At 40.3% G+C, this 25,295-nt stretch overlaps 1 protein-coding gene across 2 annotated transcripts in view; it reads left to right on the top strand.

Annotated features, from left to right (window-relative positions):
* Positions 1–216: 216 nt before the first annotated feature.
* CCSER1 (coiled-coil serine rich protein 1) overlaps positions 217–25,295 on the top strand; it is a 608,728-nt gene continuing 583,649 nt past the window's right edge. Inside the window, exon 1 of one of the 2 annotated variants that reach the window (XM_030947275.1) lies at positions 217–236. The gene's annotated coding sequence lies outside the window, so the exon portion shown is untranslated. Of the gene's footprint in view, positions 237–557; positions 781–25,295 lie in introns of those variants that run through there. The other variant, XM_030947274.1, reaches the window with a different exon arrangement.

The following is a 25,295-nucleotide window of genomic DNA, read 5'->3' as shown; positions in this document are numbered from 1 at the left end:
AGAAATCATTCCCGCTCCTAGACCGGTGCAGCCGAGACCTGGCCTTGGTGTGGAGCTGCTTCTTCAACGTCGTTTCCTAGTTCCCTCCCTAGGACCAGCAATGCACCGGGATGGCCACGGAGCAACCGGGAAATAATTACAAAAGGCATCTCTGGAAAAGAGGACGAGGAAGTGAAATCAGAAGGCTCCGCCGTCCTTCGGGAAAGGGAAAACTACGCAGAATCCCTGAGCAGATGGTGAGTGTAAACACACCGGAGGGAGCTGAGCTCCTCCCGGGGGGAACTCGGACTTTCTCCTCTCGCCCGAGGAGGCCGGGGGAGCTGCTTCGCCCGGGGACACACGGACAGACACGGGGAAGCGCGCACACAGCAGCACAGATGACACGCTCTGTATCATCCCTTGCACACACACACAGAGGCACACAGAGACCGAGGCAGCCACGCTCCGCTCCGCGGAACCCGCGCCCCGCACCGGCACACGGGCGAAGCGCCGCCCCGGCCCGCCCCCGCATCCCTCCCTCCTCTCCTGCCGCCCTCCCTCCTCCCCGCCCGCCGCGCACACACACGCACACATACACACCGGCCGCAACATGACGGGCGGGCGGACAGACTGACAGACCGGGGCACCGCCGCTCCGTACGGATTATTCTCCCCACGCCGGGGCGACGCGGCGGAGCAGCGACCCAGCGGGGCGGGGGCGGTGCCGCACCGCGCTGCCAGGAGGGTCCCAGCCCCCGCCGGCGAACGGCGAACGCGTCGGGCGCTGGAGGAGCCCGGCCAGGTAATGCGTCCCTCCCGGGAGGGCGGTATCGCCGGGCAGAACCGGGCCAGGCCGCGGGGTCCCGGGCGTGCGGGTGCCCCGGGGCGGCGGGGCCGGGTCGCCCCGCTCGGCAGGTGCCGAGGTGATCCGGCGGGTGTCGCCCCGGGGCGCGGGCGGCCCCCCTGCCTTGGCCTCGCCTTCCCCCGGCCGCGGGGCGGCGGCCGCCGGGCGCCCTGCGCCGACCCGCGGCGCGGCTGCGGCGGTGGGGGGCGGCGGAGGATCGGGGCTGCCGGTGCCGCAGCTCCGCGCTGATCCCCGGCAGCCGCGCTCCGGGAGCGCGGGGGATTTGCGAGGGCGGCGCGGGGACAGCGGCACCGGCGGCTTTGTGGCGGGGCGGCCGCAGGTGTCCCCCGGGGCTGGCCCGGCCCGGGGCAGCGGCGGTGCCGCCGGGGTGGCCTGGGGACAGCGCGGGGCTCGTCGGGCCCGGCCTGCGGGGGCACGGCGCGGGCAGCCGGTGCCCGGTGCCCCGCTGGCCGCCGCTCCGGCCTCGCTGCCGCAGGTGACGGGGAAGAAATCCCATCCTTTTTTTGTTTATTTTTTGGCATTTCTTCTTTCCGTTTCCTCCCCTCTCCCTCCGTGTGTGAGTGTTAAGCAATCTGGAATTAACCAGGGAAAGCGGCAAGAAGTGGTTTCAGAAATGGGAATGGGTAGGACCCGGCCACTGGCGGTCATGTGTGACCTTTGCCATGGATTGGGAGGCAGGAGCTGGAGGATGCTGCATGTGCGTTCCAAAATCGCATGGCAAGCTTAAAAAGTGGAGCAGATGGTGATGGTAGTGCTTATTATGGAAGAGGTTCACGGAAATCCTTTTTTTCCTCTAGACAGTTTTTGTTTTGCTCCTCCTAGCTAAAGAGATTCTTTGACTTTTGGCAGGGAAGGGATGTTGCTGCGAGTTGTCTTGCAGAGGAACAGGGTTATTTTGCTCTTCCACAGAGAAGGGATCCCCCTCCCTCCCAGCTTTATGTCTCTCTTTCTCCTTTGGGATTGACAGCAGTGTCTTGGCATAGACAAACTGCAGTATGCTTTATTTTCTTATCGCACACCTTTATAGTTGAATGTAACAAGAAAGGAGACTGAGAGTATTCTCTTATCCCTCTCTATGCCAGATGTGTTTTTCTATCTGGTATATATTGCACTTGAAGTGTTAAAGTCTCAGGGGGCACGGAGGTGGGGATGTGAGGCAAGGTCTGCTAGTTACTTCAAACAATTCTCCTTGCTCATACTTAAGAAGGAGAGAAAGGAACATGTTGTAAAAGCAGCTGAGGAATATATAAAAGTGAAATATTAATGAAGTGAAAAAGCTCAGATAGCAAAGACGTTGTGCCTAATCATTCAGGAGGGTTCTTGTCCTCTTTACAACTTTTCATTTTATGTGTTCCTGTACTACAAATGCAATTGGTATAAAGGATGGTAACAGTTGTATTTATTTAGCTGGAAGCAGTAGTAGTACATTTTGGGATTTTTTTGGCATTAGTGATCATCTCTGGAGTAGCTTCCTTTAGCTGTGATTTTTGAGGCTGCTGTAAGAAAAGGGATTATTGCAGAAACAGTAAAAAATACTTCAAGAATGTTTTCTTGGAAGTGTAAATGGGAAGATCTGACTCAGCCCTGGAATAACCCAGAGGAAGAACTAGTCTTGGAAAGTCTTCTTAGAGACCTCATGATGACAACTGAGACATTATTAATCTCTTGCGTCCCAGAGAGCAATGTCCCAAAAATAGGCAGCATTGTCTGAGGAGAAGGTAGTAATACACAACTGTCCATGGTGTGCTGAAAGTGAGACATAGAAGCAAGGGGTATTTTCTGCCAACTGAGGTTCCTTTACCTCTTTGAGTCTGGAGTGCAGTGGTCCCTGTAGTTTGATTAACTTCCCCAGTTTGGCTTGGAAGGAAACTTAAGTGCAGCAGCTTTTTGCTATAGTTTGGTGAAGGACTTTAGTTCAGTGAGAAAGTCAGCCTGCAGTGTGAAGTCTTGTAACCCTGGCTCTAATCCTTGGCAGGACTTGTTGAAGTAGCTGGTGGCTTGAGTGAAGCCTGCCTTCTGAAGAGCTTGGTCCAGGCCTGAGTAGGACAACAGATACAGGAGCTGTACCAGAAGGATCAGCTGGAACAGCACATAGGGCATGAATCATGTCTGACTTATAGGAGTTAATGTTTGTTTTTTAAGTCTGTTAGTCACAGAAGATGCTGAAAAAGCATCTTATATCCTCAGATCTGTGCATGTGGTTATGTGAGAGCACGATCTCTTGTGCTGTGTAAGCTATCTGTGGCTGGATTTCTCCTTTTTCATTCAAACTTAACATCACATGAGCCTTTTAAGTTGACATTGAAGAAATATTTGGCAGTGTTTTGGAGCTTTCTTTTTTGCTTGAGTGTTTCATAAACTGAAAGAGAGAGGTAGAGAAGTTGCTCCATTGGGAGAAATTCCCACTCTTCCACGAAAGTTCGTGGAAGATACTATGGCTTTGTTGGATTAGCCCATCTGGAGTACTGTATATTTTTTATGATGTTGGGAATTACGCAGATACAACTAAGTTATCGAGAAAAGCGTTTTGTAAAATTAAGCTCAATGATAGTTTTTAAAAATCATAAATCTATCTGCATATTCTAGAACCATGATACTTTCATACTGTTTAATTGGATTGTTTACACTGTAGTTTTGGAGGCCTCCTTTTACCTATTTACCTTAGCTTGAGGCAAGGGAAGAAGTGAATGTTGCACTGTGGTTTTTCTGAGGTTGATTGACAGTACTAAAGCACGACATGAAATAACATTCATGTGTCAGTGAACATATCAATGGAAAAGAAGCCATATGAACACTTAGTTAAATTAAATAGCTGCCAGCTTGTTGTGGTGAGGAGCTGAACTACATCTTCTATCTTCTTCTAAGAAGTTAGTCTTTGTTGTAAGTTTCAGTGCCTCAGGTCTTCCCCTTGAGGACAGTTTTGCTGCAATTGGAGGGGCTCATCATCAGGTGGGACGGAGGGAAACAGAAGGAAATACACACATAAATAATGGCAAATAGGGGACTGGGTTTGTTTTCTGAAAAGTGACTGCAATTTCTTCAGGTTTTTCTCTCAATATTGCCTTTATTTGGCAGTTTTCTGCAGTGACAGTAAACTGGGTTACCTTGATAAAGTGAATATGTTTTAGTATTAGACTTAAGCTATGGAGTGTATGGGCTGTGTGAGATGCTATGTAAAATAACAGAACTTGGAAGTACCTAAAATGTATATTGCCATTTGTACTGTTAAGATTTCATATATGCTCCTGTGCTTTAGCAAGAGCCTGTAACTTTAAGAGTATGGAAGATGCATCTGTATATTTTACAGGCATCAGTATTAAGCCTCTGTAGCTGATTGGTAGTTAAATGTGTGGTTACTTTAACTTGCTGCTTCTTGACTTGTTCTCACTGCACTACATAGTAAGCTGTGTTGGTTAGACAATACAAACTCACTCCATGACTGAAGGCTGTAATATCAATTGTCTATTTTATGGCAGTGAAATGATAGTAATAATAATACTAGTAGTAGTAATAATGCTTTCTATGAAGTCTATCTTTACCTGAAATGTGACAGAGGATAGTTGGTTTATATTAATGGAAAGGAAGCTACAGGCAGGCAAAAGTAAAAGTAGTGAAGTGGAAGAAGCAAGATTTTTATTAAATGTGCATTGTAGTCTTGTTGCCTATGTTTTGTAACTCTGCACAAAAAGTAAAACCACACTGTTGAGAGGTATTACCAGATCTGAATGATGATGGTTTTATATCCAAACATTGCATGTTGCCTACACATGGTGCTATGTTTTTGCCCTGATTATTGCTATGGAGGCCCACATAAGTGTTGAGGTATGGATATGTAGTTCTTTTCCTCATACTTGGGACATTGAAGCAGTGATGTGTGGAAGTCACACAGCTGATTTGTGATAAAGATAATTGAACTGGAATATGCATCCCAAGTCCCACAGTCTTATCTTAATGGATTAATTTATTTATATAGTTTGTTTGATAACCTGGCATAGATGTGGAAACTTGTTTCAGATCCAATTACAGGATTGTGTGTAAAGTTATGAAGCATTTTCTCAACAAAGACTAATTACTATCAGGTGATTTATTTTTTTTTTCAGTCTAGGCAAAAGAGCTTTTCCTGGATTTTTTTGTTGTTAAGTTTGAGAGAAAGCAGTTCTGCACTCGTAGAATGTAATGATGCTTTTGCATTATTTAAGGAAATACCACTTAATTTTTTATAATGCTCTAGCATATCAGGAATTTGAGATCTGGATCAGTCAGTAATGCTTCTGAGGATCACAGCTGTTTTCTAGTGTGAAGAAGCAGTTGTGACAGACTGGTAGGAAGCTTTTAAAAACACTCCTTTATAAATTTTAGTAGTGCAAATCATTGCTTCTGAAAGTATATTGTTTGGTTCTAGTGCATATCATATCCAACTGTAACATTTTTTACTTATTTCATGCTTGTTTTTGGGCCCCTTTACTGATCCTAGTTTGATGTGCCATGTTTATGTGATTTCTTTAAACATTTTAATAAGAAAATAACAGCTCTAAGGGATGTACTGATTTTGTATAGTACCGTTGGATTTAAATTTGGGTGGGGATACAGAAGTATTCAACAGGTTTCTCATCAGTGTGTTGCTCATGGCATAGTCCAAACCTTGTAATTTACCTAAGAACCAAAGACATCTGTTCAGATGTCACCTCCCAATGATGTTAAACTGTCACTGTGTGCCGTGCCAGCCAAATCTCACACTGAGAGAAAGATGGAGTCACCCAGTACCTCCAAAATATAGTCAGAGAGGTGTGCTGTGCTCAGGTGGCAGTGGCAGTCAGTATCCTACTCTGTCAATATCCAAATGCACCAGCACTTTGTGTTTTGTTCTGTGTGCTAGGTACTAATTCCAAATTCTAGTGTGTCTTCTAGCTTTAATTTAGTGCAGTGCCAATTTGTGGGGCTGTTTTTCAGAACTATACTGCCTCATTTATTTGTTAATTTACAGTGTTTTTTCTTATTTTTTTTTACTAAATGACTGGCGAGGAGAGAGGAGAAGAGCCAAGTTTGACCATCTATTCTTGAAGAAGTTTTGGCCAGTGGCAGAATTACTGCCGATTTGAATAGGAGCCTTGGTAACTGTTTTGTCAGGTTTTATGACTTTAAAATATGCTGGCTAGATTCTTGATGACCAACTCAACATGTTGTGGCACAGAGGCAATGTAAATAGAGTAACAGTCCTGCCAAAAATAGATTGCCTTTCATTTTTTTTTATTAGTTGTCACCACACATATTTATTCTGTGCAAGAATATTTATTTCATTTTTAACACAGAAGCTTTAAATAAGAATGCAGTGTATATATTGGAAGGATGAAAATGCTAAGAAGCTAATTTCATTTGAAGTGTTCAGAAATATTAATAAACTGCCTTGGAAAGCAATTTCTGCAATAATATATTCATGTTTCTTTTCTCTTGATTTTGCTGAAGGGAGGTGAGTGGGAGAAAATGGCAATAGGGAATGTGGCTTTCTCCATATTTTTCCATTAAAGGGACGCTGCAAGATGATGTACATTATTTTGCATTCATTGAGACCTCTCAAATACCTTGAGTGCAGATCATGCCTTCACCTGTGAGTGTAAGATATCAATTGTGCTTGAAGTGACATGTTAAGCTTCTACTATTTCTTGATCCTTAAACTGAGTATGTTTAAGTTGGGCCACCTAGCATCTGCAGGAAATGGCTCATCCATGTTGATATCATGCAACATACATTAGGTTCAATTTGCATGTAGAAGCACAAACATTGTGGTATAATAGAATCATAGGATCATTAAGGTTGGAAATAAGCTCTAAGATGGAGTCCAACCTTTTATCAAATACCAAGGTGCCCAATAAACCATATCACAAAGTGCCATGTTTCATTTTTTTAATACTTCCAGGGGCTGGAACCCTTCTACCACTTTCCTGGGCAGACTGCTCCAATGCTTAACTGCTCTTCCAGTGAAGAAGTTTTTTCCTCATATCCAGTCTGAATTTCCCTTGGTGCAACTTCAGGCTGTCTCCCTTTGTCCTGCTGATAGTTGCCTGGGCGAAGAGGCTGACCCACAGTCTTGGAGTGCCTGAGCCACAGCCTCATTTCAGACAGTTGTGGAGAGTGATAAGGCCTCCCTTGAGACTCATTTTCTCCAGCCAGTAGAGCACTCAGCCTCTCCTCATAGGGTTTATGTTCCAGACCCTTTCCTTGTTGCATGACTACTTGGCTATTTGGGAAAAAATCCAGCCAGCATGTCAGGCACTCCTGCATGTCTTCCAGAGGCAGCCTTTGAAGGCATTCTAGTTGATTTCTTGTTAGAAGTTACTGAACTGTCAGGGATCCTGGGCTGGGAGAGCCGTGTAGGAATCTCCTGTTCTCTTCTGGTTTTGCTGTTTCCCTATGTAAAAGTAGATGTGGTAGAAGGAAGGTGATAGCAGGCTCTGCCATCTCTGTGAATAGCAAAATAAAATGGTTTTGTTGTACATGAATTTAAATTTTGAATTATGTGAATATGTAGTGTTTTGTAGCCAGTTAATACAGAGGATACTCTGTGAGTAGGACATTGAAGCATCCTAATTTGTTATGGTTTTGAACCTGTTTTTTCACTGTAGTGGCTGTGAGCTCAGGGAGAAATGTTGGCCCCATAGCTCAGTGGCAAAACTGCTACTGGTTTTAAAGAGGCCTTAATTATACCCTTAAATAATATTTTAGTGTATGTCTATTTGCTTTATACAACATTCATTTTTTTTAAGGACTGATTTTCAAAAGTTACTGAGCTTGTACTGTTTTGATGGTTTTTGTTACATCATGAAATTCTTAGTGCTTCTAAAAATTAAGTTATAAGAACGTTTCTTAAAATAAGTAAGTCCAAAAGAATAGGAATTTTAGAATGTTTAAGACTGCAGATACAATAGATGTGAGTAAGTTCAGTGTCTGAAAATGAACTGCTTTGTACCTATAGCTACCTACTCTATAGCGATGGTGATTATGCAAGGGGACAACACAAGGCATTTAGAGTTTTTATCAAGTCCAGCTGGAGCAGAGATTCAAAAGACCAGGGTAGTGAAAATCATTGCCTAAATTTAAAATTTTCAGAAATAGATGAGTGATGGGGAAAGTAGAAGGAAGAAGATAAGATTTAGGAAAACTGTTTCAAAATAATATTGACTGGAGAGTTGTGAAAAACATGCCTATGGAGTAGATGAGGAGGAAATAATAGAAATATGAAGAAATTAGTTTGTCCGGTGCTAAGAGCTGACACCACAAATGGCTTCTTTTTACCTGCTAATCTTTATTTTATAGCTAGCAAAGTCTGGGGCATTTGCTGAGATAGGGAAGAAAAAGTCACAGAGGAGAGGTGGTGGGGAATGAAGGGAAAATCAGCAGTTCTGTTCTCCCAGCTCTTTGCCTTTACTCAACCACAAAACGGGTGTTAGAAGAAATTTAGGGATTAGTCACATGAGCTGCGAGGTAATCTTTATTGTGTTTAAATCCTCATCCCAACATCCTGATCTTGGTCAATTATGGCTTCGGTGTCTGTCTGTGGCAGCATCTCAGCAAATTTCACACCAGTCTTTAGTACTTGCTCATGGCCCTTAATAAGGGAGCAATGTACAATTGTCTGTTAATGACAGGTTTTGTTACAGATTAAACTTTTAACAGGCAGAAAGCAGAACCAGAAGCTACAAGGCTGTTTTACACTGTCAGGTGTGCAGCTCTGCAGCACTTGTGTCTATTTTTAATAGTTTGTTTTGCTAGTTAGCTCTTTTCATTTAGTATTTGCCATGAGCTAAGAACATGCAAATAACCACCTTACATGGCTTAGCTAAAGGCCTAATAACTTATGCATATGAATCTTCTTTGGCAAGAGACACGTACCATTTTTACCTGTAAGAGTTTCAATTTCAGACTGTTAGCAGGTGAAGAAGACTAGGATGTCAATATGTAAGCAGCTCACAGACTGGGTTAGCTCAAATCTTAGTTCAAGTAATATTAATGTAATATTCCCAAGACACTGTGGGGATAAATTTTCTGGAGTAAATACTGCATACACGTGTGTGTTTGTGTGTATATATAAAATACAAATGTTTTCAGTGAAAGAGGGTCAGCAGTGGTGGTTTCAGTTGAAAGCTATGCTGTTTTTAATATGGAATAGTGAATGGTTCAGAAAAAATATTTCTTTCATTTATTGCATTAGAAACAGTAAAATTGAAACAGAAATCCACTCTCAGATATGCAAGTAGGGGGCAGGGGTAGGCAGAAAATAACAAAAGCAAAAAAATAAGAAAAGCTGCTTATCCTGGTTTTAAGTAGTTTATTTTGTTGTGTGCAAGGTGCTTCTCAAAGCTGTATATTGCAGTACACACATTATTTGTAGCCTTGATTTGAGAGGGCCTTAGGATGATACTCTCTATTGAAGAAGGTGAGCAAGAAGTTACTGTTGGAAAAGGGTGTGTAAATTTTAGGTTTTTTGTCTATTTTCTCATGCTTTCATTTGAATTTTATTGACGTCTTGCATTATGAATGTTTCATTATGATTCTGTATGCTTTGAGAATAGTTAAGGGGGGGGGAAATGTATGTATAAAGGATACAATTCCCTAATCGCAGTAATGGTTCTTACAGTTGGTATAGGACAATGCATGGGACTTCCAAAATGCTGAAGTTGAACACCAGAGAAACGGTAAAACACTTACACAGCACTGTATCTATATTTAGAAAATGTGCAGCATTTCCTAAATATAGACTAAATCCTTGTCATAAAGAGTTTGTATAGTTAAAATAAAACAAGACTTGACGTGACACAGAACAGCTTGAGAGAGGCATGAGAGCTGTAGGTGAGAAACTGTGGGAAATGAAACAGCTGTTTCAAGTGAAGGATTTTGGGAAGGCTTGGAAGGACAGTGAAGATGCCTACCCCCTTCAGTTGAAAAAAAAATTAGAAGGGAGTTTAAACTCCTTTTGTTGCCTAGTTTCTTTATTAGTAGGTTTTTAGAAACCACTATTTGTTTCTAATTTAGATAATAAAAACAGTAACTGTATGAAATCTACGGAAGGTTTTTTGGTAATAAATAAGAAAGGAATTTAAGCTGTTGTCAGCTGTACACATGTGGGTCTAGATCCTCAGCTACTGTTACAGCTTCCTTCAATGGAGATCGATTCAGGTATTGCTTGTAGCTCCTGTTTGTATTTATTAGGCTGAGCAGTAGCTGCTGATGGCAGTGAAAGAAGGATGGAGTAGGCAGAAAATGCAATAGCTTTTGATCTACAGTGCCTCTAGCATCCTTTCCTTGGTATGTTGTTGGTTCTCCTCTGTTCCTCTTGAAACTGGTTTTTTGTCCTAGTAGTTAAAAATGAAGCTTGCAAACCTTTGGTAAATTATGCTGCTTGGACAAAAAATGAAAGCACATTACAGAGAAAACAACTTATCCTGATTTTCTATGGAAACAATAGTTGTTTATCCTACTGTCCAAGGATCCTACTGCACAAGCTGCACCAGATGTGTTTGAACTTCTTCGTTGCTTTCAGGGGTGTTTGACAAAATATTGGAAGTCTTAAAAATTACTTGAAGTTTTACTGAGTTTTGAGAAATTGGAGGAGAGACACTCGTGTAAATTCTCTGGCTGAGAGAAAGGCTGCATTTTATGATCAGTATCAAAGAGTCTGCCTAGGAGTTTTGTTCATGTCCCAGCTGCTTGCAGCTTCTTAGACATTGAAATGAACAAACCACAACATGCAAATCTGTAGGTAAATAAGCCTTGTTAGGTCTGGCATTTATAATGGCATATGAGAGGAAAAAAAACCTGAGTGCCCTTCTTAAGGTGTTGTTTGTTTGGGGCTTGGTGTTTTATTTTTTTGGTGTTTTTTTTTTAATGGTCTTCCTCCCTTCCCCTGGGTTATTTTATATCACCTTTTTGAAAGTGGGGTGTGGAGCACTTATTCAGGGTGTTGGACTGACGCCTGCTTGATGAGAATTGATTTGTTTAAGCCCTTCTGTTGTATCCATTTACAACGCCTGAAGATTTGCTTCTCTTTATTTATTTTTTTTTTTTGTAATTAGTTTCTTACCTGAAGTCCTCAAGCAAGCTTATTGAAGCCACGAACCTTTTATTTAATTCAGCTTTTGCCGGGAAAGATATCAGGTATTGTGTTTTTTAATTGGTCTGTTCACATTGACACTCAGCACGTCTATTGCAGAAGCAAAGAAGACCAGACTTCTTTTTGTTCTGCGGTGTCAGAAAAGAATGGAAAGCCCAAACAAACCCTGCTGTGAACAACGCACAATTGAATTGGTTTTGCTTTGAACTAACCTGAGTGCTTGAAAGAACAGACAGAAACTGTGCCTACTTAGTGAAGTGTGTATTGGGCTGGCTGGCCATAGAGTAATAACTGAGGGGAAGATCCCAGTTACAGATGCTCAGCTGAAGGTGGGAAACCAGTAATTTATGTATGCTCTGTTGCCGTTCAGCTTCTCTGTGTACCTCTGGCTTGAGAAGGTTTGTTAAACATAGGGAAGTAGGAGAAAACTTCAGAGGCATCTGCTCTTCTGTGCAGTAGCAAAACACTTAGCAATTAGTCGTGAATGCAAAATCCAAATATTTGTATTCAAATAGAGTGCATTCCTACTGAAGCGTTTTGAGTGGTTTGTTGCTCTAGTAGAAAATGAGCTTAGAAATAAAGCAAGGGAGTCTTTGTGTGAAGAGAAACTTAATGGAACGTTATGTTTCAGTACTAAAGTGTTTATGCTAAGATTTGGAGAGCATATTACTTTTCTGAACCGTACCTGTGCACAAATTGTGGTGAAGAACATACAGGAAAAATGTTGAAGAGAGTGACTCTGAGAAATAATGGTATTGTGTAAGTGTTTGGCACAGTAACGACATCAAACCCCTCCTCATGTGTTTATTTTGGAAAACAGTTTGGGCAGGGCAGAACTGTGATTATTCAAGTCATGTTTGGATATAAAATGAGCTTGGTTTGCTCTGTCAGGCAGGTGCTGCTGCATTCCAGTAAAAAACGTTTGCTGAGCTTGTGTGCAAAAAATGCACCTGTTTATGGGAGTGACAATTTCAGCTGAGATAAACTGGTCTGCAGGGTACAGCAAAATGGCTCAAGGGTGAGCCATCCTTTTTTAAGCTAGTATTCTTCCTTTGGCACTGTGATAATTTGGCCTTTGCTCCTGGTAGTTGTGCTTCAGTCAGTGCTGCTTGTACTTCAGTTGTATGTGTGTGTTAAAAAGACCTTGTGTAATTTATGTATTATGAATGATGGTTATTGAGGAAAGTTATTTCATGGGCTACTTTATTATCTTGAATACAGCAGCTTGTAATACTTATGGGTTTACCAGAGGGATTTAATGAAGCTGTGACAATAGAAACAATTACAGGGGTGGTAGAAAGAATTCTTGAATGTATTATTTTTATTTCCCTGGAGTTAATCTTCACATATCAAAATAAATTAACCAGAATATGCTGTGTTGATGTCTTCTGGATTCCCAAGTCAGAAGCTATTATGAACAAAATGTGATTCTCTTTATTCCCTGTCCTACAATCCTCTCTCACAGAATGCTCTTAGTGAAGTCTATATAGTGAACAAAGTGTAATATTCTGCATGTGTTCCTGGTATTAAGGGAAAGACACTAGTCACTGGGATATGTACAGGTAAGATTGTTTCAGGAGATATTTTTGCTTCCTGAATCTTCAGCTCCTGCCACCCTCTCAGTCTCCATCCAGCTGGCTGGTGTCACCCATCTTCATGTTCTTTGTTATCCTGAGGGTTGGCAGTTCATGGCCTGTTGTCTGAGTTTCCACCCAGAGCTCGACCTGCAGCTTGCAAGCCGAGCAGCCTCCATCAGGTGTATTCCTCAACACTGCTATAGAGTGTTTGCATGCCTCACTTTGTCCCTGTGATGCCCTGAGGGATTGCTGTCGGAGTGGCATTTGCTGAAAAGGTCAGGTTTGATGGAAACTGCAATTGTAACTTAGCTGGAGATGGAACAGAATATATTTTGTGTTTATTTGCCTAGAAGTAGATACATGCAGAGATAAATTTCAGTGTAATCCTCAAACTGCTTAGTACGTTGTGCTAATCTCTACAGCTACATCTGATTACAAAAGAAAAAAAGGCCACTGGTAGGTTTTAAAAGTTTCTGCCATCTGTCCTGGTGCTTACCCTTCGTTCCCTGTAAGGATGTATTGTGAGAGGCTAGACAGCCTCCCTGTGTGAGGCTAGCAGCCTCTTAGGCTGTCTTTACCTTCTGTCTCTCTTTTGGACTCTGTTCAAATGGAGCAGCATGTGGGTCTTCTGTTTTACCAGGACAATACAGATCCTCATATCCTGTGCTTCAGTTGTTTAACCTACCAGCTTTGGATTTGGGATCTTCTTTTTATTGTGTACCTCTTCACAGCAGCTTGCAGTGGTGTTATCACAAGGAAGAGATCTTGTAGGTTTGTTCTAGCAAGAGGAATGATGTGATTTCTTCTTAAATCCTTGGGATTTTAGTTCTTGTGGAATGGTTTCGCACTGCATCCCCTTGTTAGCTGAGTGCATCTCTAGATCCCTGCCGTGTAAATGACTGTATCCTTTGGGTGTCCTCTGGATAAGACTCCTCCTTTGTCCTCATCTGACACTTCAGTGTTTCTGTCTCTTGGGGAGATCTGCCTAGGTTTGAAACCACAGAAGGAGGGGGATAGCATGTACTTCTAGCAGGAAAATAGCTTTCCTGCAGCTCCTAGCCTGCTGTCTGGTGTGCATGAGTTAGTGTAGTTGAAAGGAATTGGATTACTTGTGACTGTGTGGAGGAGCAGACTGATGTCTTTGGGAGAGCTGAGGGGGTGCACTATTTACAGCAATGTTGTTCATGCTGAAGTACTTCATTCATCTAAATCACATTGTGTTCATGTCCTGAGTGTAACAAACACCATGTTATTAAAGCTAGCAACAACCACCATGGCTTTTGAGAAAATACTATCATTACTGAAAAGCTGGGTTAGGGTCTCCCTAAATCCAAAAGTAATTCAGACTGCTAATGGGGTTTCAGGACTCTTCCCTAGAAAGCACAGACCAGGCAAGTGATGGACACGAAGAAAATAATATACAGATACCAAACTTGAGAGCTAATCCCTGTATTTTTAAACATTCAATGAATAATTTAGCAAAATATTTTAAATATTTAAAATGTATTTAAAGCATCATTTCAGCAATTCCTGTATCTTTAGATTTTTCTTTCTAATCTTTTTGGTTCATAATAGGTTTCAGATATGCTGTTATTTCCACCCCTTAGGCTATAATGAAATGAAGTATTAGTTCAAGATATTAAATTGCTGATGTCACTGCTTGGGCAAAGTTAGACATGGAGACCTAAAGGATTTTAATTTTATGATGGAAATCCATTGTAATAAAGTTGTGGCTTTCATAGAAAAAGCTGGGCTTAATTGGAGTTATTCACACAACTTGATGGGACAAAAGAGTACTCTTAGAAAACATGATGAAATAATGATCAAGTTTTAAAGTTTTTTTGCCTCCACAATGTATACATTCTCTATATCAGTTGTGGTGTGAAAAATTGTATTGGTACAGTTTTTTATGCTCAAAATATATTATTTTTGTTTATTGTTTGTCACTGGCTGTGGCACATGAAAGTAGCTGTAGCTTAAAAAAAAAATTAATTTAGCATGGTCTTCGTGCAGTGGGTGTGTAAACTTGAAGCTTCATGCCAAGATGTGTGTTGACAGTTAAGAGCATGTGTGTTCTAAAGGGAATGCAGGACAAGTTGATGTGAAGTCCAGTGAGTTCATGTATGCAGAAATTCTGGCATGGAAATGGAAGGAGAATATTTTGGGGAGGATTGGTATCTTAGGTTCTTCCTGAGGATAAGATTTTGCAGGGCACATGGCCTGCCCCAGATCCAAGTTCTGCCTTCACAACACACCCTCAAAAGTGTTTAAAACTGTAGAAATGTGGAACTGGAAGTTTGCATGAGAGCTGGTTATGTCTGCAGTGCCCAAGGTAATGCAAATTGCATGAGCTGACAATCTTATTCTGTGAGCTCAGGGAATGCTGCTGATCTTCTTTTGGTTTTTTGAACTTTGATAATCCACTGTCCCACGTGGCTAAACAAGGGAGAGAGATCTTGTTTTCTATTTATCTAATGATGGCAGCAATTTCTTGGCAGCTGAATTAATTTCAGATTCTGTAACATGGCTTCAGATTAACATGAGTTTTCTCATCACTAATGGTATTTTAGACTCCTAACTCTATTCACAGGAAGAAAAAATCCTCTCTGTTAGAGGTATTTGTGTTTTACATCTGATCTCCCCTACTTTCTTATATAGTGTGTGTGTCACAGTTTGACCCTTTAATAGATAAAGGTGTGAAAAGCACCCTGGTCGTGACTAGCATCACTTCTTTTCAAAAATTATTGCTTAAACTTTGAGATTCTACATGAACAAAAAGGTTGTTGGTGTATACATAATAAGAAGAATTCAATTTCAGAGTGATCTGTGCTGCATAATAAGATGAACTCACTTGTACAGGGTTCATTTTAATAAGCTAAATGAAACATTGAATGAATAGGAAGCAAAGATTTAGGTCACTCTTAAACTACATTAGAAAAACAGTGACTCACTGAGGTAGTGGGTCACCAATCCCCTTGTTGTACGGAGGATGGGGTTACAGTGGGTCTCTGCATGGGAGACTGACTACTCAGCAGAAATAAAGGAGGTGTTTTTTGTGCCGTGTATTTTGATAGCAAGGCGTGCTGGATCAAGTCAGTTTGGTGTCTTATATGGAAAAATAGGATGTCTTTTCATGGAGGATTTAAAGAAAATGAAGGAAACTTCTTCAAAAATCAGGAAATGTTTTACCCTGAGGGGTTAAAAAAGGGCTTGTTTGATTTAACACGGAAAAAAAAAGAACTTACGAATACAAATATGGAAGTGCAAGTGCAGATGAGAGGAAGGCTCTGGAAAAAGAATGATGTTTAGTAGTTGGAACTACAAAAAATGGTTCTATAAAAGCTGGAATCTGAATGTGAAGGAACTGATTTGTGTAGGCTGTTATATACGTGGTCGGAAACAGTGCTCATTTTGGTTACTCCATCCCTAAAATCTGAGAATAATAGAACTATTCCTGGGATGCACACAATCACATGGTAAATTTTATTTTAAGACTCTGATGGATGGATTAAAAAAGTAATTGTTTTAGGAGAGCCCAGGTATTTTCTGTTTGAAATATTTTAAAAATGGAAGCAGTTTTCGCTGTACATGCTGATTACTTTCTCTGTTAATTTATTTTTAGCAGCTTAGAATAGGGAAATGATCTAGTCTTTTCCATCTTGATGTTCTTACACATGAGGACAGACTTAATAGAAAAGATGATGGAGAGAGGTTAATTAATTTAATTGGTTTCCATGGGACTTATAAAAATAAATATGGATACAGCTCATTTTCTCATGGAAGGCTGTTTTCTGTAAGCCTAATAGAGTGAGTTAAATTTGGCTTAAAATCTGTTTGGAGAAACTTACTTTGATGTGGCCTGAGGGATAGGATGGCTCATGTTTTTGGGGTTTAGAGGGATCCAGGGCCTGAGAAGTGCTTTCCTCCATCCTTGGCAGCAAATGTCATCCCCCAGGCCACTGTGAAAGTGGCACCTGTAGCGTGTGCTAGACTGTGCTTGAGAGGAGGTGTTCAGCCCTGTGTTTGCCATCCCTGAGCAGCTGTTCTGCATCTCCTGCAGGTGACAGCCAGATGGAGGTGTCTCCTGTGCCTGCTGCAGCCCACAGGCTGTCCTCTGGATGGTCCACATGGCTGGCCAGTGCTCCTGGTGGCTTCTCCTGCGGGCATGAGCGGGTTTTCTAACAGCTCGCAATGCTCTTGGGTGTGAGTGTGCTTAAAAGCCTTGCTTTGCTGAGAATGCTGGATGGAAAAGATCAGGAATCTTTCTAACACAGAAACTGACTGTTCATGAATTTTTCTAACCACAAACTTGTTTCTTCTCTCCCACTCCTGACTGCAACTTCTTTCCATGTTATCTGCTGGGTTTTTGCCTTTTACATCTGTGGCTGCATGCAGTTAGTCAGTCCCTAGCCCACATTAGCATTCTGTGCTGGGAGGAGCCCTTGGAGACCATGGCTTAGCTCTGCTTAGGCTTTGCTGTACAAGCCTGTTGTTAGACAAAGCTTCACATTGAATTCACATTTTCATTATGAAAATGTGCATCTAATTGGTTCTTTCAGCTAACTGAAATGAAGGATGGGTGGCATCTGTTTAATAAAGTCCATAATGATCTGGAGATTAAAGAGGGAAATATTTATAGTTTGCTGTATCTTAGTGTATCAACTCTGTGTTTCTGTAGGGGCTTCAGTGCTGACCTGGAGTTTTATAAGAAACTTGATGCAGTCAGTACGTATCTTGAAACTGTTATGAACATGTGACCATATTGATATTTTCTTGGACTCTAGTGGATATCTAAATATTGTACCTGTAAATTTGAACCTCCAGAAAATTGAAGTGTGTGAAAGATAAAAAAATTAGCAGTCTTTTATCTGAGCTGTCCCATACACGCATCCTAATTTAACCATGAGTCTCTCTCATTTACTTCCACCATGATGCACTGTATTTCTAGGAACCTAGCATATTGTATTTTTTTCTGTCTTTATTTCTTCATACTTCGAAAGAAATTTTTGTGCTGGGAGTTGGAGGCAAACATTGACACAAACCTGAAAAAGTATGTAGGTACTTGAGGAATACTGTATATTGCCCCCAACTTTGCTGCAGCTGGACATTTCAGAAGCTTGTCATGGAAGCATTTCATGGGGGGAAGTGTATGGAGGACGCATGGCATGTTTGTTGGCGGACTGTGGATTTCTTATGTTGTTGTGTATAAGCAAAGATATAATACTTTCTTTTTATAGGTATTGCATGTTTGTGTGTGAATATGTATATGTATGTGTATATATATACATATGAGAGCTGAATTTATGCTACACTATTGCAGAGTAAGTGTTGTAAGGTATAATTAGACAAGCTATCATTAAACTACTACTGAGTTATGTAGTTTAGGATTATACATAATTTCATTTTGGATTGAGGCCATTTCTCTCATGTGGTTTCCATATCTGTGATTTCTTGTTCTTCAAAATACAATTAAAGACTCAGCAGACATATACAGCTAATGACACAGAGAGAAATTCAATGTTTTAATGACTTGAAGTATAAAGCACCATCCATTTATTTCTTTACTAAAATATTATTTAATACTTAATCTGTGCTCATGAAATAACAAAGGTGCAACCACAAAAATACACAGCATCTGTGGTGAAGCTGAGCCTGAGATATTTAGGATCTTGTAAGTAAAGGGTGTGTTTAAAGGCTGCCCTTTGTGCATGAGCTAAAACTGCTGTTATGCCATGTCATAGCAAGAGACCATAGTGGGAGCGCTGGTTTCTTGTTGAGGGGCTGCTTGTAATTGTTTTGATGACTGAGGGATTTTGTGAGGTTCCCCTACTCCAAGGACTGTCCTTGTTTCTGCCCAGTCAGCTGTGGCTTAGGTTAAATTCCTGGACTGGTTTGGGTCATCTTCTTCAATACCATAGCTCAGGTTATAACAAAAGAGGAATTCTCAGGACATTGCTGGTGCCTGTGAGAGAAAGGGAAATGTGCCCTTATGGAAAAGTGTGGACAAAGAGTGATATAGCTAGAGAGGAGCAGCATTAAAGGGCCTGTGAGGAGGAAATGGAGAAATGTGGCCTCAAGGGAAGAGAGATGTTTTGGGTGTACATGAGCAGGTTGTGTGCTAGGAGCTTGATATTGTCTTTGGGGGATGACAGTAGAACTGCTGCGTTTGAATGATGCTTATTTTGCCACACCACAGCTGGACAGCTGTGGCTCTTTGGAATTAACCAGTTCAGCTGGACACCTGGAGAGGCTTTCAGAGAAAAGGCAGTGTCAAATGGATAGGTGACAGTGAACATTGCTTCCCTTCGCTTGTTATCAGGAAAAAATTCTGAACAAATGTAACTCACTATGTTTGTGTATATATGCTGTTCAATATGTACATATTTACATAAGCTGCAATCCTTTCGCATGCATGATTTCTGTGATAAAAGTATTTATTACTGCCTGGTGAAAATTTTATGTTCAGTTTAAATAAATGTTTTGTCAGAATTTCTGCAGTAGTGATCTTAGAAATAGGTTTGTTTTTTTTAAATTTACTTTTCTCTGTGGTTTAGTTAAAGGTTTAGTTAAAGACTTAAGAACAAATACCTGTTCTGCTATAAGAATAAAGAATGCTTTATTTGAACAAAGTGCATATATTTTTCAGCTACTTACAAGCTTTCCCATCTCCTTACCATAGCAATAACTTTTTAGTGCTTACACAGTGCTTGACTTTTCCAGAAGCTCTTTGCACATATTAGTTAATTATTTTCCTGGGTTGGAAAAGTTGCACTGTGCAGACATGTGGGTAGGAGGAGTTGGGGACAGCCAGGCCAGCAGAGCGATGTGTCTTGCTACACCTCATAATTTCCAGTTGTAAAGATGATTGTCAAAGGTGCCAGCCACCTTTCATTGTCCTTCCCTCTTGATGGCTCTTATCTGGAAGAGTCCACCCTGCATATTGCTTAATGAATCTCACCTCTGGGAATGCACCATCGGGTCTTGCCTCATATATAATTTTAGGCACACTAAGATTTTCACTGGAAAACAATTAGTACTGCAATATTTTCATATTGTGCCTCAAACTAGCAGTGATTAGAATTTGTGTGGTGCTTTCCAAATAGTGATCTTAAGGAGTCTAATGAAGTTGGCATTTCCCTATTTTGGAAATGTATAAAAAAATTAAAGGTCAGAGAAGCTGGAATTAGAAATAGCATATTGGACTTCTGGCAAATAGCTTCTCTTAAAGTGAATGAATAAGGTTGTCTTAGTATGGTAAACAGAAGTGCTTTGAATTATGAAAAAGAGTAAGATTACAGGAGTTAGGAGATGCAATATATTTCACATCCCACGCTTAAGTCAGAGAAAAGGAAAAGCCAATGCCCATGCATGTTGAATTGGGTTGACAGTAAAATGGTGAATGCCTAAGAACTTGTGTAGAAATTAATTGCTATTTAGTTTTCTTAATAGATTAATTAGCAATTAATTTATTGCTTAATAGTAAGTTAACTGAGTGGCCAAGTAAGTTAACTGAGTAGCAACAGCCAAAACTATTGTCAGACCACACCTATGCGTTGCAGTTGACTTCGTGTTGCGTTTTTTGCTGTAGAGGAGGCAGCACAAATCTGTTTAAATCCCAGTTTTGTTACCAAGCACATTAACCTGTATTCTTCCTGGGCACTTGAGAAGCACTGAAATGCTTCTTTCCAGTGCTGTTTTTTCACTGGTACATCAAAACCAGGATTGCTGCTGCTACAGAGTCTTCTCACCTCCAGCTGCCAGTTACAGGTGTAGCTTTAGTGTCATGCTTCCCTGGGTTTGGTGAGGTGTGGTTATGATGTGTGCCCTGGGTTCCTACTGATCCTTCTGTGTTAGTTGCCTAGACTGCTTCTTGAAGGTTTGAGTGTCCTTTTTTTTTTTTTTTTTTTTTTTGTGCATCATGCCCCATCATGTCCAAGGAGAGCAGGATGTCATTTCCAGTGATCCCACTTGGAGTTAGAAGGTTGAGTAGGAAAGGGAAGAAGTTGTCAAGAAAGGAGGAAATTCAGATGAATTAAGGGCAGGAGATTAATATTCAAATGAGTCACTTTTTTTTTTATCTGGTATTAGGTTTTTGTAGAAAAATGTCTGCTACAGATTAAGAAAATTGTATATTTGATATTGTCTGCTACTGATTCAGGAAATTTGTATAAACAAAAAATGGCATTAAAGGCTCCAGTCATCAGTATATTCTTCTTTGTAGAATTGAACACAATTTTTGATTCATTCTGAATTCTGGCCTTTACAACTGGTAATGGCGTGGATATCTGCAATTCTTTGTACCCTCAAGAAATGAGAGCTGGGGACATAAATCATTGTGTTGTCAAGTACCTAACAGTGTGCTAAAATCCTGTGGAATTACAGATTTTGATCATTATGTGCAGCAAAATGATTACCTTTAAATGACAGTGAGATTTTTTTTTTAATTGAAAAAGACAGCTCGACTCTAACACCACAATTAGCACAGATTATCTTCAGCATTTGTCTGTTTGTGCTTTTACTTCAAGGGGCACTTAAGGATGGATGAATATTTGTTAGAGGCACCTTGTTGTAACCAGCTGGAAAGTTAACATATACATACACAAGTTAGTTGTAGATAAAAGCTTTGCTGTAGAAAAAACTTTGCTTTTTAGATCTTAGTTTTAGTACTCCTCTTTGCTTAATGGTGCTCTCCAGTTCTTTTCAAGTCCTCTCCATTTTTGTCTATAGCTTTCTCTATGATAGTGCATCCTAATATTTAGGAAATTTGTTTTTTTTGGTAAAAAGGTAATGCAGCTAATAATTTTTTTTTAAAGATTGATCTCAATAGGTGTAATTAAGCACCCAGTTTGTCACCTCAGTAGGCAGCAATTCTACTCTTGTCCTAGTATCTTGTTGCGCTGTGTCTGGTCACACTTGGTTAACGTGTTATCTGAACATTTTATCTGATCTGAGCAGTGGTGAAGTTCTTAGGTTGATCTTTGAATTACTAAATTAATGCATTGCTTATATGAATATAAGCAATGCAGTGTTGCACATAGGCCTGTACTTTGAGTCTTAACTCAGAGGAATAACTCTGCTTTGTTTTCTGTCTACTTATACTGGAAGACTTACCTTTGGAACATAGAATTTTCTTTTTCTTTTTTTTGGCAGCTGAGGTTCTTTCAAGAATGGTAAATCCTGTGATCAGAGAAGGAATTCTGAAGTTTTTTTAAATGTGAGGTTCTAATCGTTGCTTATTAAGAAGGTTGAATTTCCATGTTAACTAGAAGGAATTAAAAAAAAAAGCTTTATGCTGAAATCTCTTATTTGCAATCCTAAGCTTTTTAATTATCTGAATATCATATCTGATTTGTTTGTACAATTTTTTAGAAAATTATCAGAATAGTGTTGTGGATGGTAGCCCTAGAAGCTCAACAGAAGTTAAAGCATCTCTGCAGCCGAAAAATACACACCCTGGGATGTAGATAGAGTATCACATATCTCAAAACACAGGCTTGGCCTATTGCATATATAAATTATGTTATGATTTCCAGTATCAAAGTAGGAACGATGTTTTTGATCAGTGGTCAACCGGGGCTGCTTGGAACACCTCAGGTCATGGGAGAACTGATAATGCGTACAATTTTGTCTCAAATTTAGACTGTTATGAGCCTGCAGTAACTCTGCCAAGGACAGTAGGGTTATTCTATGTTTATGTCCAAATAGATGATTATCCAATTAGTTCAGTAGAAGAAAGACTAGAAACCACTGAACTGAAAGATGTTTGGCTTTATCAAGGATGTTGATATTCATGGTTAAATACTAAAATATAAATGAACATAATAAAGCAAAGAGTGATAAGAACAGCCTGTTTCTTCTGGCCATGTGGATGTTACTAAGGCCTTAATGGTGAGAGAATTGTTTTGCATCTGTATTGGGACATGCCTTGTGGAAGCATTGAGCATAAACACTGCATACCCAAGCAATTTTGGCAATTTAGATCATGGGATGTTTTCTAGCAGGAAATGTCATTGCATACTGCCTGCTTGAGGTCAGTGAGTTAAATATTGGAGTTGGATTCTAACAGGGCTGGATAATTTAATAACCTGTAACAGCATTAGCAGTTAGGCATGCAAAGATAAAGGTTATCATGCTTTGCTCTGTAAGCTGATTGCAGTGGGACCTGTGGGGTCTCTTCCCTTCTCTGCTCGCTTCAGGGCAGTGCAAGAGCTGCTCTCTTAAGACTCAAATCACCTTTGTAAAAAGAGAAACAGTAGACTTATAAATTCAGTGATCTCAGCTTATACAGTGGGTGTGGCATCACTCTGTCTATTCCAATAAGATGCTTGAAAAGCAGAGATGTTACAGGAGGGTTGGCACAGCACCACAAAGAGATAAAGTGCTCTGCCTCACTAATGCCCAAAATGTTATTTAGGGCAAAGGAATAGGAGCAGCTTTGTATAAGTTAGAGAATTTACAAGTGGATTAAGAACTCTTCATCTCCATGTCAGTACAGATGGATACCTTGACAGAGGGAATCTGGTAAGCTGTTGGGAAAAAATGTGCAGAACTGCCATACTGAGACTATTAGCTAATCAGAGCTGAACAGCTTTAATCTGTTTACTGCTGAAAAAGTACACACAAGGAAACATAGAATAAAAATTGAACTTTAAAGTGAGTAAAAAGTTTCTTGTTTGTTGATTTGTCATACTTTTTAAATAAAATTTGCAGTCAATTAGTGATGTGAGAGGAGGCAGGGTACCTGCACCTGACAGTCAGATTTGGAGTAAACCCCTTCTGCTTCTTAGTATCTGCTTATTCAGGACTGGCTGCAAGCATGTTCTCTGTTAATCTGGACTTTATGAAAGAATGTTGTGCGGAAGGTACCAAGTTCTTTGGAGATTAATTGATGCTAAAACACACTGATCCAGCAGCTGAGTATGTGCTGAAATGTGTTATACTCTTAGAACCAGTCTGGGCATGAAGAAGCTTTGATTATAGTTAGGTTTTTAGCAGTTAGGGGGGAACTGTTGGCCTAAAATATAGCTACCTTGTATTGCAAAATATTTGTTCTCATAGTCTGCTCCCCTCTTTATGTATATTGCTGCTGTTTTCCCCTCACATCTTGCTGGAAGTTTGCTTCCTTCTTTATATTTCGTTTTTTCTTCCAAATTTCTGTATTTAATGGGATGATGAATGAATATTGGAAGTGTTAAATTATTGTTTACTGTCTACTGACCTTGCAGTAAACTCCAATATGGGCTTTTTACTAAACCAGATGAAAACTATAATCAAAAAAACCTAACTGTATTCTGTCTCAAGTCATTTAGAGTTGAACTTTATCCCTCATTGCATATTTAACTGGAGAATTGGAACCTGCCTAGGCTGAGATGCTTTGTTGAAGTCAATACTCTAACATGTGTGGGCTATTGCTCTCCAGCACATCTGTCTTAATCATTTGGTGCATTGGGATACAGGCCTACCTAACATTACTCACTGTCCTGATCAACAGATACTTCCAGGAGACTTGGTGTGTGAGTAAGATAAGCTTTAACGCTGTGAACATTTAATGGATAAGTGAAAATCAAATGCATAGGTTTTTCTTGTTTGATTTTATAGAAGCCTGGTTAGAGCATTGCAGAGGGACTTAGGGTTTTCCCCCCTTTCCACCTTTTTTTGATCTTGTAGTCAAAAAAAAAAAAAAAAAAGAGCTGGGATGTGCAGATGTCTTAAGCTTGCCAGTAACAGGAATTCCCTCCCCCTTTTTCAACCTTAAGCTGCAGAGCAAAAAACAATCCCCTCATCTAATGGAGTACCTAACTCCTTTTTCATGCTGGTGGTGGTTACTGTAATTCTCACGTTCTGAAATTGGTCTAGCGGTCTGTTAGGGGACACAGTAAATGACTTCTTATATAGCTGTGATTGATCTCTCAGAGAGCAGGTAGTTTGTCTGGTGCCAATGAGAAATGTCAGTAACAATGCACAGAAATCAGCATTTCAGCAAGGATTTTTACCCAAGTCTTTGAAATTGCAGAGACCTTTTAAATCTGATGGCTTAGATTAGAGGCATAGGAGACAGAAGGGAAGCTTGATTTTGAGTGTGACTGCGTTACTAAACACCAATTCTCTGATAATATAAATATTTGCTCTTTTATTCCCTTTAATTAGTGAGAACTAGTTAGAAATAATGATTTAAAAAACTGCTTTAAAAATTGAAAAGTATTTCATGTTTCTTCTGCCTTCTCAGGAAGGGAGAAACTGACTTATCCAGGAATAGTGAAGTTACTCTACCTAAAGTATAGCGTAGCTTTGGAAAGAGCCAAAGACAGGTGTATTTATATTTATGAAGGTGCAACTTCTAAGCATGCATCTTTTGCTATTGCAGCTATGATATTAATGTTGGAAAAATACTAAGTAGAGGTTCTGTTAATTATTGCAGTAGGTGATGGCATTCTCTTTGTGTATGCCAAACCTTCTTCCATAAAGAAGACTAAGTCCAGTGTTTTAGATGAAGACTTGTGCAGGAGAAGCCCATCAGCAGTTTATTTAGAATTTGGTAAACTTCCCATGTGAATTTTCCCTTGGAAATTATATTGATGGGAAATGGGCAAGAAGGTTTTCATCTCTTCTAACCTGACCAGAGGTTAAAATGCCTGCCTGGTTGTCTCACTTGGAAGCAGCCTAGTGTTTGAACAGTAAAACCTGTAATGCTGTTTAGAGTTCATTGCCAGAAGAAAGACTGACTGCCTTGTAGTGGTTCGTATGATATGTGAATTTAGCATGCAGGAATT

Source organism: Camarhynchus parvulus, chromosome 4, assembly GCF_901933205.1.
Source record: "Camarhynchus parvulus chromosome 4, STF_HiC, whole genome shotgun sequence".
NCBI classification, from domain to species: Eukaryota; Metazoa; Chordata; class Aves; order Passeriformes; family Thraupidae; genus Camarhynchus; species Camarhynchus parvulus.
Note: the sequence above shows the minus strand (reverse complement) of the source record. Positions and strands in the feature narration are given on the sequence as shown.